This window comes from Cricetulus griseus, chromosome X (assembly GCF_003668045.3).
Source record: "Cricetulus griseus strain 17A/GY chromosome X, alternate assembly CriGri-PICRH-1.0, whole genome shotgun sequence".
Taxonomy (NCBI): Eukaryota; Metazoa; Chordata; class Mammalia; order Rodentia; family Cricetidae; genus Cricetulus; species Cricetulus griseus.
Genome location: NC_048604.1, coordinates 6,654,409 through 6,672,209, shown reverse-complemented (window position 1 = coordinate 6,672,209; position 17,801 = coordinate 6,654,409).

The following is a 17,801-nucleotide window of genomic DNA, read 5'->3' as shown; positions in this document are numbered from 1 at the left end:
GTAGCCTTTTCTCTGATCTCATCTGACTTGAACTTTTGTTTACCTATCACTGTTGACTGCTTTGTTCTTGACAATTTTCCTCCCTTAAATTTCTTTTTATACTTTTTTTCTTCCATTGCTGCAATCAAACTCAGAGCCTTGCACATGCAAGTTTGATACTCTACCACTGAACTTACATCCCTAGCCCTCCTTTTTGAATGTCTCATTTCTTATTATGTTAATCCATTTCAGTCTGCTTTTCTTTCTTCTTTAAACTCCTTGTCTTCCAAATTTTGCTGTAATTTCTCAGAGACTATTAGAAGTATGTAGTAGAACATTTAAAAGTACCTGGGCTTTAATTCTGCACTTGCTACCAGTTGCATAGCTGTTGAGTTTAAATTCTTTGGGTATTGATTTTCTTAAAAAATGCAGACTTGAGGTCTTTTGTAGCATCATATTCTGAGAGTCTCAGGATGAGTGGTTCTTAAACAGGACTCTTGAAATAAATAACTCTACTCATTCCACATTCCCAATTGACTGAAATGGTATCAGTATTTTTAGTCTACACATTTTCTTCTTTTTTCCTGTAGTAGATTAGCAATAAAGTCAGAAAATAGTTTGTGATCGTTGCTTTATAAACATGTTCATAAACAAATCCATTTCCTCAACCTGGATCAAAATGTTTAGAGATGGATGGATGGATGGATGGATGGATGGATGGATGGATGGCTTATTGTAGACATATTTAAAAAATTTGGGAAAGGGTTTCCATGCAACAATTATTCCAGTTCCATGTACACATAAAGCTTATGGCATGACTACGTAGAAACTCCTTTATAAAATATATGTGACCATGAGGGTGGATTCTACTATGGTTTCTGACAGAGATAGCATAGAGTTCAGCAGTAAATGGGACTGTGGTACAAATAATAAAAATGTAGAAATGGATATTGGGGTTCAAGCTGAAGATCAGAAAACCAAAGTAGCCAAGCCACCAGAGAGCTCTTACTTCTACCAAGACTGGGGTGATCTTGTTCTCAACGTGGCTAGAGACTCATTGCCAGCTCTGAGACCCTGCTCCTGTCTTACATACCTCTTTAGTGCTGTGATTAAAGGTGTGCACCACTACCACCTAGTTTCTATAGCTGACTAGTATGGCTTCTGGGATTAAAGGTGTGTACCACACTGCCTAGCCTCTATGGCTGTGGCTAGCTTTGCATTGTGATCTCGAAGCAAGCTTTGTTAGACCATAAACAATATATCAACACAATTCCCCTTTTTGTCTAATAAAAAAGGCTACAACTATCATGAAAAAGCATGTACAGTAAGTACAATAACTATAATATATATATATATATATATATATATATATATATATATATATGTGCAATAAGTACATCAACAATGTCTGGTCAATTTGTATTTGACAAATTGAGAGAAAATATATTAATCTATCTTGGTGAGCTCAAAGTCTTATACCTAATTTACTTTATATTCTAATTTGCATTATCAAATTGTCTTTTAATGTATCTCAACATTTTATATATATATATATACATATATATATATATATATATATATATATATTTCATTAGTAAGATGCTTTTCTGAGTCTTTTTTTTGGTTTTTTGAGACAGGGTTTCTCTGTGTAGCTTTGGAGCCTATCCTGGCACTCTCTCTGGAGACCAGGCTGGCTTCAAACTCACAGAGATCCACCTGTCTCTGCCTCCCGAGTGCTGGGATAAAAGGCGTGCACCACCAATGCTCGGCATCTTTTCTGAGTCTTTTAAACAAGAAAACTCTTAACTATCTAGTTTTCAACTCCCTAAGAGATCCAAGTAGGAAATAATATTAACTGAGTAAACAGGAAGTGCAAACAAGCGACTTCCAAAAATGTGAGAATTGACGAAAACTGCTGACTACCTGGATAGTCACCCAAGATTTCTCTGCAATGTTGGAGCATCCATCATTGGCCTACAGGCCTGACATATTTGATAGACTTTTCTATGAAGCAGGATTTTTGAAGGAATGTTCAAGGTTTGGCAGTCACTCTCTTTTGTGTTCAATTTGGATGGCATTGTCAGCATTCGAGGCAAGGGCACTTTCCTGTTGGTGTGGTGATAAATCGTTTTTGATTTAACAAAGCTTGCTTGTGGATGAGAATCCAAAGGTATCCACACTAGTTAGCCATACACTTGAGGCAGTGGTGGTGCACACCTTTAATCCAAGGACTCAGGAGATAGAGGCAGATGGATCTCTGTGAGTCCAAGACCACCCTGGGCTACATGAGATTGAATCAGTCTAAAAGAGTAACAGCTCATGCCTTTAATCCCAGCACTAGAGAGGTATATAAGGAATGAGCAAAGAGTCTCATGTGAGATTCAGTTTCTAGTCACAGGGAAGACAGGAACTCCATTTTAGCCTTGGTAGAGGTAAGAACTACTGGCTGGCTGCTTTGATTTCTGATCATCAGCTTGAACCCCAATGTCTGTTTCTGGGATTTTCTTAGTCATTCTAAACAATGGTTTACCATTGCCATGAAGAAAGTAAACTCCATGTGGAGTTTCTTTGATGCCCATCTTCTCTAAAGAAGATTGGTGGTGCCAGGAACAGACTTGTCTCATTGTCATAAAAAAGAATCTATGTTAGTAAAACATTTTAAATGTCATATTCTGTAGATTTCTGAAGTGTTTTGAAGGCAACCTGTCTTTCTAAAATATATCTGTTTGATCTTGAAAACATACCTACTGTGACTACACGTTCAACTGTAATAGGAGACTAATTACTAACCTGCATTTCACTATTATATAGTTGGTAATAATAACTTTCAAGAACTAGAAGTTTGCATTATATTGTTAAATTAGCTGTATAGGTACAATACCTTGAACAAGATTAGAAATGTAAGTATAGTATGTCTTAACAAAATTAATCTCAATTTGTATCAATATGTAAAATTTGTATACAATATACAAAACTCCAATCCAATGTAAAATATTTAAAACTAGTAGTTGTTTTTAAAAAGTAGATTCAATAATCTACCTTATTATCTTACCATAAGGATACACTGAAAACTAAATCCTTTGAAATTTAGATGAGTTAATGTTCTCTCTGACTCTCTCTCTTTGTGTGTGTGTGTGTGTGTGTGTGTGTGTGTGTGTGTGTGTGTACCTGTTCATATGTATGTACACACTTGTGCATATGGGTGTGTATTTGTGAAGGTCAGGTGTCTTAATCACTCATCACCTTCTTTTTACAGTCTCTCATTGAATGTGGTAGTCTCTGGCAATCCAGCTGTTAGTGTAATTAGTGTTACAGGAACAAGAGACCATTATGACCTTAAAAATATTTGCTTCATTCTTATTTTTTGAGAATGTCATATACAACTATTGTTTTTATGTCATTTCTACCCCTTCTGTTCCCTATCAAATCTCTCCCATGTTCTCCCCACTTCTACTCAATGTTATGACATCTTCTTCTTTATTATTGTTATGAATTATATATACATGTACACACACAAATACAACCTGTTGAGTGCATTTAGTGGTGTGTGTGTGTGTGTGTGTGTGTGTGTGTGTGTGTGTGTGTGTTTGTGTGTTAGGGCTGACCACTTGGGACTGGACAACTTATCAAGGTTTGTCCCTGAATTTCTTCTTAAATCTAGGGGTAAGGCCTACCTTGCAGGATTTTCTCTATCAACTCTGAAATGTCATCTGGTGTTGTTAGTGTGCAGGTTTTGTTTAGGCAACCCTATTCTTAGGATTTCATGCTTGACTCTTTTATGTGGGTGCCAGGGATCAAAATTCAGCTCTTTGTTTTTGTGTGATATGTATTTTACTGAATGAGTCATCTCTTCAGCCCACAGTAGCTTTCAAAGTTGGAGGTAAAGTTGAAATGTATATCATTAAGCTTGAAATAAACTCCATGAATAAAGGGTATCTGGCCATTTTATGATGAAAAGTAAGATATATTAAAGTTACAGAATCAAGAAGCTTATACAAACCTTAACTTCTTATCTGTATTTCAGGATGTCTAGAAATTCTACAAACCTAAATATTTTTTTAGGTCATTTAAGCAAAAATGCTTATCTAATCTGATCTGAATTATTTTCTAGTCTTATTTGCTGCTTAGGGTGAATATGTATATATTTTGTTGTAGAAATGTTAATGTATTTTATTATGAAATGCTGCCCCAAGCTCCTTGGGAGTGTGAAACAATAATCCATAAATCACATCATGTTACTTTTGTGAAATTAAAAGAAATTTATTCTGATACAAATCTGGCCTTAGTAGACTGAGAACTATGTAGTTTTAGTTCCCTCCCTTTTTCCAGATTGTAGTTAACAATACAACAACTTAATGAGGTTATAGGTAAATTGTATGAATATATTTTGGGCCTTCACTCACTATTTCATTTTATGCCTATAGACATTTTTATGATTAATTGAGAAATAGGTGTCTCTTTCACATCTGTCTTATCTATTGGAGCTAAATGACAACAGAGAAATGTAGTTTTAGGGGAGAAAAAAGTGAGTATTGCCTTCAAAGCCATCTGTTCAAAGGCAGGCTTATCTATCTCTGGGTCCCACATGCTCAGAATCCAGTTGCTCTGAACATTGAAGTAGCACAGTTGGGTGGCCTGGTGTTCCCTTCTTTGTGCTGTTTAGTATTAAGCTAAAGAGGTGACAATTCTGTTATTTTCTCTTTATAACGTTGTGGGCAGATCCTATTTCTGGCTGGGTGACCCCTGGCTGGCTGCTCTTCAGCTGGCTGGCTGGCTCCCCTTTTCTCTCACCCCTCCAGCCCCACCTATCCCTCCTCTGCCTATCTATTGGTTGTTCAGCTTTATATTAGACCAATCAGGTGCCTTAGGTGGGCAAGGTAAAATAACAATCTGTACATAGTTAAACAAATGCAGCATAAACAAATGCAACACATTTTAATATAAACAATTATTTGTAACACAAATGCAACATATCTTTACATATTTAAACAAATATTGTCTTCTACAGCATTACCCTACATAACTTCTGCCATGAAAATCCCTTTTTGCACCTATTTCATGAGTGCTTAGTTATTTAGAAATTGAAAGCCCTGTAAAAAATAAACAACATTTCTTGATAAAAATCAACTAACATGTATGAGGTAATGTTCCTTCCTAAAGGAATTACATGTTCAGATGGGAGAAAGGAATAGGTTAACACAGATGTAGAAAGGCATTACTTTAGATTGTATACATCTGAAACTGAATCCTGACTGGCTCATTAAGTAATTTGGCAACCTCAGTCCAGTTACATTCCTTATTGGTGTCTGTCTCAGTTTTTTTATCTGAAAAATTGAAATAATAGAACTAGTGCCCTTGTTTCTCATCAAGAAAATTAAATGAGGTCTTGAATACAAGTACTATTATATGAAGTGTGCAGGTTTATTTATTTACACATATATACATATACACATATAACAGTAATAATTAAAAGATCATGGGTTTGAGGGAGGGGGTGTACATGGGAGTAGTTGAAGGAAGGAAAAGGAAAGGAGAAATGATGTAGTTATATTTTTATTAGAATATAAATGTAAATTTTTAAATAATTAAATAAGGTCAGTCATGCACATGAAGGCCTTAGTGGTAGCAATCTGTAACATGCCTGAGGTTAGCATGTATTATCTAGTGCTTCAGTGTGGTGAGACCTGGTATAAGTCTTAGTTTAATCATTTCAAAATAGGAAATGAAATACCTTCTAGGATTTTGGAGAATTAAATGAGATAAAGTATATGAGGTACATGGGCAAGATTTTGGCACATGATGTCCTCACCAGTGCTCTTGTACTTGATCACTACACAGACACAAGGGAGTGTAGGATTGAATAGACCAAATGCCAGCAAAAGTAAGTGGAAGTGCTTTGAAAGTTGTAAATAGTAACCACAATAGAAACCGTTACTAGTGATTTTGAAGATCAGACAATGGGGAATTCTCTCTAGAGCAGGAGTGAAAGGAAAGGTGTCCTAGACTAGAAAATGTGCAAGGTACTTGTTAAGTAGATACCATTCATGATGTAGAGGAATTGTGATGCCTAGTCCTGAGTGTGTAGGATCAGATGCCCACAATGAGTATAAAGAAAATGATAGTAATGTTTATTGTGATAATTTTGAAGTATCCAAATGTAGTACATTGTCCATAATGAGGTAAAAAAATCATATAGAAAAGTTTAGTAATCTGGGAAAATATTGTTGCTATCTCACTACTGTTGAACAGGAAAGCTTCATTTGAACATTTTCTATTATAGCAGATGGTTTAACCCTTTAAAAAGGAAGACCAACAGAGTGTTGAAGGTTTTGAAGAAACATAAAACAAAACTGAAGAGGGAGCATAGAGCTAGGAAAGTAAAAGATGAAGACAGAAGAGATAAAAAGGCGCAGGAGACTAGAGGTAATCGACAGTATGAATTTCAAGTGCTCACTATTTTGTTGTTATTCTTAACTTCATATGCCTATCATTAACCCATTTGACTGACATTTATTTTGGCACGTAAATATTTCAGAAAGTTTATCATCTGAAACTCTATCACAACTAAGGATGTCTGGAGGACAATAAAATAGTGAAAAAAAGTACTCAGTTGTTTGGGTGTTGCGTTATTTGCTAAAGAACAGTTCATCCATTCAGAGTGAGTAAAGAAATGGAATCCTCCTGTTCTGACTCTAAGGCTACATGTTACTTGATAAATAATCATGGCCACAGTTACCAGTGGGTCTTAGACATAGCACTTATTCAAGGGAAGGTTGACATACCTTTAAGCCTTTAAGTGAGGCTCAGTGGGTCCATGATACATGGTTATGAGGTTGGTCTTTAAACCCCTCCTAATACTGCACTGTGTGCAATTGATGAGCAGGTAGTGCAACAAATAGCTAAAAGTGTAAGATATGATCCCTGTTTCTATCAGACTGCTAAAGTATATGCTCATCAGCATACCCAGGTTAGAGTTTGAAAATTCTGTTGCTTTCATTTACTTTTATAATAGACTATGATATATATGTATATTTGTCATTTGAAGTTGTATAACTCTACTTATTTTTTTTATAGCATTACTTTCTGATTGAGAATGCAGACCTGCTGGAAGAGAGACTTTGCTAGTCGTCCAAATCTAATTTACTTTAGAAAGACAATTTTTTTCTCTTAGTTTCAAATCAAATTAAAGTTCTGTTTTGTGCATCAAATCAGAATCTGGATTCTTTTTCTTAATAAAAATGATTCTTCTGAGACAAGGAAAATGTCTCAATGGTTCAAGTGTTTAATGCACAAGCATGAGGACCTGGATTTGACTTCTAAACACGTGTAAAAAACTGTGTTAGCAAAGGTTGGGTTTGCTGCACATGCTTCTTTAGATACTATTGGGGAGGGAGCTTAGAGACAAGGATCACTAGAGCCTGCTGACTGTCTAGCTTCAAGTTCAGTGAGAGACCCTGGATCAAGGGAATAAGACTAAGAGTGATAGAACAAGACACCTGAAAATTCTTTACTGGCCTCCATATATGCATAGGATATATTCATCTTTGTGGTAGTTTGAATGTAATTGTCCCCCATAAGCTAATAAGCAGCGATACTATTAAGAAGTGTGGTTTCGTTGGAGTAGGTGTGGCCTTGTTGGAGGACGTATGTTACACGAAGGCATTCTTTGAGGTTTCCCATGCACAGTACTGCTTAGTGTCACAGTCTACTTCCTGTTGCCTTCTGACTAAAATGTAGAACTTTTCAGCACCAATGTCTGCCTGCACACTACCATGCTCCCCACTATGGTGATAATGGATTAAACCTCTGACACTGTAAGCTGCCACCGCAATTAAAGGTTTTTCTTGTAAGATTTGCCATGGTCATGGTGTCTCTTGAAAGCAATAGAAACCATAACTAAGATACCCCTAACACACATATCATCAGAATTCACACATACACAAATAAACATTTGAAAGATACTTTTTTCTTTATGAAATTAACTATAACTTTCTATACACAGCTACATACCCTTAAAATGGTGTGGATGTTTTTATTTGTTTGTATATTATTTGTTTGTAGACAGGGTCTCTCTATATAGCTCTAGCTGTCTTGGAACTCATTATATAACTATGTAGACCAGGCTGGCCTCTGAGTCACAGACAGTCATCTTCCCTTGCTTCCCTAGTGCTGAAATGTACCACCAAACTAGACCTGGTATTCTTCAATATACACAAATTGATGGTGTTTTCTAAAAATCATCTTTTCAGCAGTATTGATCAAACCTGGGTCTTTGCTCTTGCTAAGCAAGCACTATACAATGGGGCTATCTCCTCAGCTCTAAAATACTTGTAGCAGTCACTTTTCTGTTTTGCAATTCATGATATCCAAGTCATCTGGGTTCATCACTTATGTAACTTGTAGACATTTAAGAGCTTTGCTATGTGCTGTACTGTCTGGGTTGGCAGTTATCTGGAAAGCAAGGTAGGTAAAGAGGGAATGGCAGGGCTATAAGAGAAACAATAAAGAGTTCTTGGAGAGCTGATTAACAGAGACACAGCCTAGACCAGCAGTTACATGGTGAACAGTGACAACTGAAAAGGGTGGCCAGAGTTCAAAATGACCAGAGTTCATTGTCATCTGAATAGATTGCATGTCTCTAGCAGACACTGGCTTTTGTTAATCACAAAGGAAAACAAGCTATCTGTATAGAAACAGCAGTAAATCCCATATAGATCCGGAGATTGCTTATAAAATAAGTATAAAAGAGCTCTTGGAAACTGAAGGTTTTTTTCTTTGTTCTCAGATTTTTTATTTGAATTAGAAAGAGGATGGTTTTACATGACAATCCCAGTTCCCTTCTCCCTCCTGTCCTTCCCTACCAGCACCCCCCAACTAAAACCCTACCTATCACATATCCTTTCTGCTCCCCCTGGATGGTGAGGCCTTCCATGGGGGGTGTCATCAGAGTCTTTCGTATCCTTTAGGATAGGGCCTAGGCCCACCCCCATGTGTCTTGGCTCAGGGAGTATTCCTCTATATGGAGTGGGCCCCCAAAGTCCACACCTATGCTAGGGATAAGTACTGAACTACTACAGGAGGTCCTGTATATTTCCAAGGTTTCCTCACTGAAACCCATGATCCTGGGGTCTGGATCAGTCCAATGCTGGTATTCCAGCTATCAGTCTAGGGAGCAAGAGTTCTCCCTTGTTCAGGTCAGCTGTTTCTGTGGCTTTCACCAGCCTGGTCTGGACCCCTTTGCTCATCACTCATCCTTCTCTGCATCTGGATTCCAGTTCAGTTTGGTGATTAGTTGTGGGTGTCTGCTTCTACTTCCACCAGCTGCTGGATGAGGGCTATCGGGTGGCATATAAGTCAGTCATCAATCTCATTATCAGGGGAGGGCATTTAAGGTAGCCTCTCCTCTGTTGCTTAGATTGTTAGCTGGTGTCATCTTTGTAGATCTCCAGACATTTCCCTAGTGCCTGATTTCTCTGTAAACCTAAAATGTCTCCCTCTATTATGGTATCTCCATTCTTGTTATCATCAGTTCTTCCCCTGACTCAACCTTTCTGCTCCCTCATGTCCTCTTCATCCCTCAAAGTGAAGGTTTTTAAAGACACAGTACCTGGGAGATGTGCACTTGCCTTGTAGATTTGTTCTGTTGGATGAACTGCCATTTGATCCAATGAAACCCCACAGTTGAAAAATAGCTGTTGCAGGTACTATCTATAAATATGTACTGCAAAATTTCCTAAGGTGGTGATGGTTCTGAAGAAGTGTCTGAGGTATTTAATTGACAGAAGGAAACATTAGTCTATTTTTTTCAGTGACCCCCTTGGATACAAATGAAATCAAACTATCCATTTAGTGAACAGAACATCCATAATATAACTATGGAAAGAAAGAATTATAATATTTGCTTTTTTGTTGCTGTGAGAAAGTACCTGTCAAATGCTGCTTAAGTACAGGTTTATTTTCAAGGGTTAGTGGCATACCATTAATAGATGGTATGATGTCAGGAGAAGAGAGGTGGTTGGTCACACTGTATATGCAGTCAGGAAGCAGAGACTGAATAGGAACTCTCCATGAAAAATAAAATTCCAAAGCTCCCTCCCAGTGACTCAGTTTGTCTAGCAAAGCTTAACCTCCTAAAGGTGCATAACTTCACCAAATAGCACCACCAGCTGATGAATAAGTCTTCAAACATGTAAGTCTGTGGAGGACATTTTATATTCAAACTACAGGAGATGAACAACACGTGCTAAAAAGAAAACAGGAAGAACAAAAACAAAACCTTTCCCTCATAAAGTAACAATGTTCTAGAAAAGGAGTAAAAGGTAATATAGAGCAGTAAAATACTAGGCTGTAAAGATGGCTCAGTGAGTAAGAGAGAGCACTTGCTATTCTTCCTGAGGACCTGAGTTCAGGTCTCAGCACCTATATCCAGCAGTTGAAAACTCCTGTAACTGCAGTTGCAGTGCATCTGGCACTATCTTTTGACCTCTGCAGGTACTTGCACACATTTGCTTCCCACATATATACTCACTAGCACAGATACACACATGAAAATACCTTGAGGTGGAGCTTTCCATTTTTTGTGAAAACACAAGCAAAAACTTTTTTCCCAAGTAGTATGTCATTAGACTTAAAATTTGAAGTGAAAACATTTTTAAAATATGTAAATTGAATTAATTTAGCAGCTTGGTAATCAAATGTCTGTTAGCAGTTGTTGCTCTTTCCTCAGCAATCAAACAATTTAAAGACAACAATATAGCATATAGTATCCAGACTCTGTGTATTTTCCATCTTTATGTGGCTTTTCTATTATTCTATTTTTACTTCCTTTTGTTTCTATTTTCCTGAGACAGGGTTTCTCTGTGGAAATCCGCCTACCTCTGCTTCTGGAGTGCTGGGATTAAAGGTGTATTTCCTTCTTCCTTTTAAACATAGCATAAACCTTTAGAGGATTGTCTTCATCTGAATCTGTCTTTATTGTAAATCTTTAACTTTTTCTGGCCATGCAGTCTTTTATCTGTTATACAACATTGCTAAAATTAAAGCGGTGGCTTTTTAGCCACTTTCTGTCCAAGATGGTGGGGGTATGTTTAACACCAAGACTGAGAGCTATGCTCACTGCCTTGGTCTCATGCTCTACCAACTGAGCTAGCTGGGCCTCTTAAAAAGAGCCCTGTGGTTTTTTTTTTCTGCTTAGGCTGAGTCAGGAAACCTCTCTTAAAGGAAGTGATCAATTTTCTGCTTGTCTCTAGCAAAGCAGAGACTACCCAAGAAAATGCTGCTAACAAGAAGTCGTGCTTGTCTTTGTTCTTTTGCTTCCAAAATCCCTTTTTAAGGTTTTGTGAAGTTTACATGGAAGTTCCTAACACTACTGCCAGCTGCCCGGGTTCTGCCACCACTTGACTAGGCATGGGAAGGTGGTTTGACAGGGCGGGCTGCAGCAGCAGGTTCCCCTCTTCCTCTGGGAAACTCTGTGCCTGAGGTCATCCCACTCACTGACCCCATTCTGTAACAATAAATCTTTACTCCACCTGCCCGAGCCCCGCTGCCACGTGGACACCCAGAATAACACACAGGGTCTTATATTAGTTTACAACGCTGCTGGCTAATTGACTAGGATTTCTTATATGCTAGCTCAGTCTTAATTATCATAAATCTATATATTTTTATAAGACTTATCTTATCGAGGACGCCTTCGTTGGTGACCTCTCTTGCTGACAGATCACATGGCGATTCCAGAGTAGAGTACAGGAGGAAGAGCAAGAGAAAAAGGGACGACTTCCTGTTGTCCCTGCTTATCTGAGTCTGCCTGCTATGTCACTTCCTCCCTGTATCACAAGACTTCTTTTTACTACATTTCCCAGAATCCTCCTTGATTCCTAGTCCTGCCTAACTTGCTGCCTCATTGGCCAAACAGTACTTTATTAAACAATAAGATAATCATACACAAAAGGACATTCCCCATCATGCCTCAGCTTCTCCCCTCCTCTTTCTCCCATACACCCCACCCCCAATACTTCTGATTTGTTCAGGGCAACACTAAAATATTTCACTTAGCATTTTGCAGGAAAAGCTAAAATGACTCCTTGAATATATTGCTTTCTCTTTCTCAGTTCAGTATCAAACTTGGAGAAGAGGCTGGGGCTGCCTGTTGCCTATATGCCTTGCCAAATAATGTGTTAGACAAGAGAAAGCTAAATACAGCATGAAGATTTTTGCTCATTTTTCACTTTTATATAGGCCATAGTATCACCTGCAGCTAGAGAAATGCCCTTCCTAAGTATTCTTCCACTATGGTTTCTCTATAGACAGTTTAGTTCAATGGCCAGTTGATTCACCAGAGTGGCTTAATGTCACATGAGAAATTGGATAATCAGAAATGTCCAGTCCTGTGCCCAGTACAGGATGCATGCTCATTATAATGAAGCATACACAACTATTTTTACATCATTTAACTTACAAATTAACTTATAACTCTTTAAACAGAGTATCATATTTCAAACAAGCTTTAAAATAATTAGTATGTTGTAAAATGGGTGTTAACCATCAAAACCTATTTGAAATATTATAGGAACATTTTGAAATAGAAAATATAAGAATTTATACTTGTGGGGGTAGGAGACAGAAGGGGCTCATGAGGTCCCATCCATCTCTGAGTAACTATTGGGCGTTAATTATTATTAGGGGAGAAGGAAGTCCTTTCTTTGGTGATGTAGCTAATGGTAAGTTGTTCAGGCACCTCTAAATAAACTCTCATCCGGTTCCTGTAAATTACCCTATTAAACTCACTACATCACACATTAAAATTTAAAGAAGGTAGAAGAGAAGCTACTTAGAAAGAAGAAGGGGTTCAATAGGAGTGGGGAGTGTGGGAGAATGTTTGGTGTTGAATGTGATAAATACTTATATGTGCATGCAAAATGTCATAATGAAATTAATTATTAGGAATTATTAACATACAGTAATAAAAAGTCTAAGTAAAACCTAAGATTCAGATGTATATGGGTGTATATTTCCATAAGTTCATCCCCTCAGGCATGAATCTGGAGGCAGAATGCCAGTTCATCAGATTGTGTTCATGGATTAGGCTGGAGTCCTATGAAGACATCACTATTTTCATTTCTAACCAAGACACAGTGTATTCTAAGTGCATGGAAACCTGAGTGGAAGGTGCAGTTCGGGATCACAAGAAGATGGAGTTTTAAGGTGAGCAGTGGTAACAATGACTTCAGAGTGAACAAAAGCAAATTTGCTAATTAATTAAAAGATACTTTGTTGAGGACATACTAGATTCCAAACACTGTTCTAAGTGCTTGGGATACATTATAAGACAACATAAAGAGCCCTTAAAGAACTTCTATCATATTGGTGTGGGAAAGTAAGATAGAGATGAAACAGTTGACATAAATAAGTTCTATGTTATGTTTGAATGAATTAAATTACAATGAAATGTAAAAGTAGAGCAGAGAGTGGGCTTCAAAATGAAACTGAGAAAGGCACTACTAGTGTTTCTAGGTTCTCTGTCTGCTGATCCCTTAGCTCCTTGCTTCCTGTGTTTAGATGAGACAGACAGCAAACTATGGAAACTCAAACGACACCAAAGACATAGCAATTCTGAGCAAAAAGAAAAATGCTGGACACATCACAATCCCTGACTTCAAACTATACTATAGAATCATCAGAAGCACAGCATGGCCCTAGCTCAAAACAGATGTGTAAACCAATGGAAGAGAGTAGAAATAAACCAACTTAGCTACAACCTTCTGAGTCTTGACAAAGTGCCCAAAACACATGTTTCAGATAAAGAAGTTTCTTTGACAAATGGTGCTGGGGAAAGTAGCTATCCAGATGTTGGACACTGGCACTAGATCCTTATCTTTCATCCACTACAAAGATTAATTTAAAATAGGTAAAATATCTCAATGTAATATCTAAAATGTTGAAACTACTAAGTGGAGATAGAAACATATTAAGATATTGCCAGTGTGATAATTTCCAAAATAGAATTGTGAAGTTCAGAACATAAAAGTAAGAATTGACAAAAAGAGTACATCAAATTAAAAGCTTTCTGCTAGGTCAGGCCTACTGGTGCATGCTTTTAGTCCATGGATTCATAGTCAGAGACAGATACAGGTGGATCTGTGTGATTTTAGGCTAATCTGTTCTGTATAGTGAGTTCCAGGTCAGCAAAGGCTACAGAATGAGTCCCATCTCAGAAAAGAAAAAAAATCTTCTGCTAGATATTCTTCTTTCAAAAGGATAATACTTGAATATATAAAAGAAGTTTTTAAAACATCAACAAGGATTTTTGAATAGGTAAAGTGAACTTCACAGTTAATACTCAAAAGAAGAAATATATAAATGCTCTGTTTTTATTGTTTTGTTTTTAGCAATTAGGAAAATGCAGTTCAAAACTACATCGAGTTTCCCTTTCATCAAAGACAATGACTATTCTCAACACACATATAATTATGCTCTTGCACATGCACGCATGTGCATGCAGGCACACACACAATTGTTAAATGTTGGGGTGTGGAAAAGTGCCATTATTTACTGATGGTGTGAATGGAAATACGTGTAACCACTATGGAAACTAGTACAAAGGTATCTCAACACAACAAGACTACCATACGATTCAGTTATACTCTTCCTAGGTATGTACTGCAAGTTATCACATAGTAAAGACATCTGCATGCCTATGTTTAGCTCACCACTATTCACAATTGCTTAGCTATGAAATCAACCTAGGTGTTCAACAGTGGATGGATGAATAAGGCAAAACTGATACATATGTACAATAGATTATATTTTCAACCATAATAAGAAAAAGTAAATTTTACATGTTAAGTAAAATAAGTGAACAGAAAGCCAAATGTATTTCCTTCACATGTAGAAACTAAATGATATTTGTAATAAAGATTTTCTGAAACTAGAGAGATTAATGAGGAAGAAAAAGGGATAGGAGCTTGAAAATGCAGGTCAAATAAAAGTATAAACATTTCATCAAAGCACTATATACACATGTGTGGAAATGTTACACCCAAACTCATTATTATGAACAAAATTAATAATTATGATTTTAAAATTTAAATTATTTATTTATTGAGTGTATGCATGTGTGTATGTATGTATGTATGTATGTATGTATGTATGTATGCATACATAAATGTGTGTCTCTTCATGCCAGTGCATGTGGTGGTCTTCAGAGAACAACTGGTAGAAGTTGGTCTCTCTCTCCACCATGTAGGACCCAGAAATCCAACTCTGGTCATCAAGCTCAGTGGCAAACACCTTGGCCCACTGGGATATTAACTAGCATAATAGTTACAATTTTTAAAATGAATTGGTAATGTTTGATTCAAGATGACTATTATATATATGAGTACATATGATGAGGCAGTAATTAGGCATATACATTGGGTCAGGCTGTAGATATAAATTTGGTTATCTTCTGCTTAAAATGGTATTTCAAGTCATGCAGTTAAGTGACTGGGAAAGTTACAGAACCAAGGACCAATATTGATGTGGGAACAAAGGAGCGCAACAAAGAAGCCAGACTCAAATGAAATGGGAGGAAACCCAGAAATATATGATGTTCAGAAAGCGAGGAGAAGAAAGGAGAAGGGTGTGATTCCCCATGAAATGCTACTGATGGGTCAATTAGATGAGAGTCGAGCCTTGAAGGTAGATCTCTCAATATGGAGGTCATTGTAGTCTTCGCTGAGAGCAGTCGTGATGGAGTAGTTGGAGTGAAAGCCTGATTGTAGTGTGGTTAAGTAAGACTAGAGGAAATGGAGACTGCTGAGATACGCACTCCTTTGAGAAATTTTTTTTCAAAGGGAACAAAGAAACCAAGCAGTGGCTGGTGGATAGAGTGAGATCAAAAGATGTGTGCGCAGGTGTGTTTTAAGTAATGCATTTCATAATTTTAAAAAGAAAATCGTTCCTACATGAAAAATTGATTGACAAATGCACACTTCATGCATCTTGTTTTCAGACTTGATGTGTTAAATGTAAAAAGCAGTGGTTTTTAAATAAGGTTCTCAGAAGAGCTACATCAGTATATCACCTGGGGATATATTAGAAATGCAAATCCAAGTGGATCTACTCCAAATCTACTGAATTAGAAGCTCTGTGTTTTAACAAGATCTTCACAGCATACTAATGCACACTAAGGCTTGAGAGCCACTGATGCAGAACACCCTTATCAGGTAAATTTACTTCCGTCTCTTATTTCAGAACAGAAAGTATGCTTTCCCAGGTTCAGGATCTACTTAAGGTTAAATCTCTATTTCTCTCTACTGGAGAAATAGCATAATACTAGTATGCTAATAGGAAAAGTCAACTATAAAGCCAAAGTGTAATAATATAGAAAGGAGAGGTGTGTATGGAAATATCCGAGTCAAGAATATCAATAGATTTCTGAGGAAGGTTCTTATGTCAATATTCTCAGGTAGGTAGGAAGCACAATTATTATCTGAGAGTGAGAGTGGAAGAGATTTCATAATCTTGGGAACACGTTCCATGGACAAGAGTGCTATTGTCCGTGGGACAACGTAAGTCTGGTACATTGTTCATGTGAGCCTGAAATTAACAGTGACTCTTAAGGAGACAGATTTAGCAATAGTTTGTACTTTTACAGAACAATCTCCTTCCTAGTAAATTAGCCAGAACAATACATTTTTATATGTATTGCCATAATTACTGATGTTGAACATCTTAAGTTCTTTGGCCTAGATGAAATTAAAATCCTTTGTCTGGTTTCCAAGTTATTTGTTTTCTCATCATTGATTTATAAGAAATACTGTTTTCTGAGACAATGATTGCTGCCTAGTCCAAACTGGTCCCAAACTTGTGATCTTTCTATCTGAGATTTCCAAACTCGTATTAGAGGTATGTGCCACCAAGTCTTTTTGTAAGCATTATTCATATATTTTAAATAAAAATTCCTTATTAGATACAGTATGTGCCAATATCTTTTTTAAACATGTTATCATTTCAATATCTTTAAATTTTGAATCATTTAAAATTTTATGTGTATGAGTATTTTGCCTACTTGTTTGTATGTATGTAATGTGTGTGTGTGGTGCTCACAGAGGTCAGAAGAAGGTATCAAATCTCCTGGAACTGGATTTATGAATGATTTGGTCATTATCAGGTGGGTGCTGGGAACCAAACCTCCACCCTCTTCAATGTACCAAGTGTTCTTAACCCCTAAACCACCCCTACAGCCCGCATTTCAATATCTTCATAGTCTTTGAAGCACATTACTTTCACTTTGTGAATGTATGTTTATTTTTTCATCAGTATTCTTCTGGGTATTATATGAAGCCATTTAGACCTAGCTTTTTCATGGAGCAAGATTTTAAATAATTGATTTCATTTCTCTCATGGATATAGGGATATTTATGTCAGTGTTATAAAGTTGTATTCCTCAATGACATTATCTGCTGCCCCTAGGGCTGCTTATGTCCTACTGTCTTGTTCCGTTTTGCTGAGCCCTCCTCCTCCTCCATTTGACTTGCCCACCCTTTTCATATGCCTGCTCTACTCTTTTTGGAATGCCCATCCTTTTTATTCTCCCACTCCATACATAATATATCTATCAGCTTGTCTTTTGGTGTATTAATCCCATTTTCTTCTTCTCCAGATGTGTTGTTATAGCCATCTGTTGTGGTCTTAATTTTAGCGAGTTTCCTTTCTTTCTTTCTTCCTTTCATTTTTTGAGACAGGGTTTCTCTGTATTGCTTTAGAGCCTGTTCTGGAACTCACTCTGTAGATAAGGCTGGTCTCAAACTCACAGAGATCCACCTGCCTCTGCCTCC